Source organism: Chaetura pelagica, unplaced genomic scaffold (genome assembly GCF_000747805.2).
Source record: "Chaetura pelagica isolate M959 unplaced genomic scaffold, ChaPel_1.0 scaffold1094, whole genome shotgun sequence".
Taxonomy (NCBI): domain Eukaryota; kingdom Metazoa; phylum Chordata; class Aves; order Apodiformes; family Apodidae; genus Chaetura; species Chaetura pelagica.
In genome coordinates, this window is record NW_009953108.1 from 34,169 (window position 1) to 34,837 (window position 669).

Below are 669 nucleotides of genomic sequence, written 5' to 3' on the forward strand. Positions count from 1 at the left end.
CCCAGCTCGCCACGCGGGGGCTGCAGGGAGCGAGTCCTGGCTCGTAGCCGGGCTCCTTTGGCTGTGCCCATCCCCAGGGCTCCCAGCTTGTGCTGGGGATGTCCCAGCTTGCCCGGCCCAGGCTGCCTTCACCCCAACAACCCTCTCCCAGGGCAGAGCGGTGTCTCTGCCAGCCTGTGGCACCGGGCTGTGACACTGCTGGGGACAGGCTGTGGTGAGTCCGGTGCCAGCCCAGCTGCTCTGGGCAGGGGACAGGTACCTGCTGGCATGTCTGTGGGCAGCACCCTGGGCCCACAGCCTGTATGGGGGGCTGCTGCTGGACCCCCACCACTGTGTCCTCTGTTACCTCCCCTGCCCTGGCTGGTGGAGCCCAGGGCGGCTGATCCTGGGCTGGTGTTGGTCCCGTGCCCATCCTGGCACGGGGGACCAGCCTTTGGGGTGTTCTGGGGGTATCTGAGCCCTTCCAGGCCTCTTCTTCTCCCGGAGAGGTGTTGGTTCAGTGACATCCCCACCACAGGTGACCCACACTGGTGCTGCCAGGGATACTGGCCCAACAGGCTGTGCCAGAGGGGCCGGATCCTGTCCTGCCTTCCCACGCCCAGACCTTCCTGCCGAGGCTGCTGGAGCAGCTGCAGCTTATCCCCCTTGACATGCCCCAAGGAGCACGGG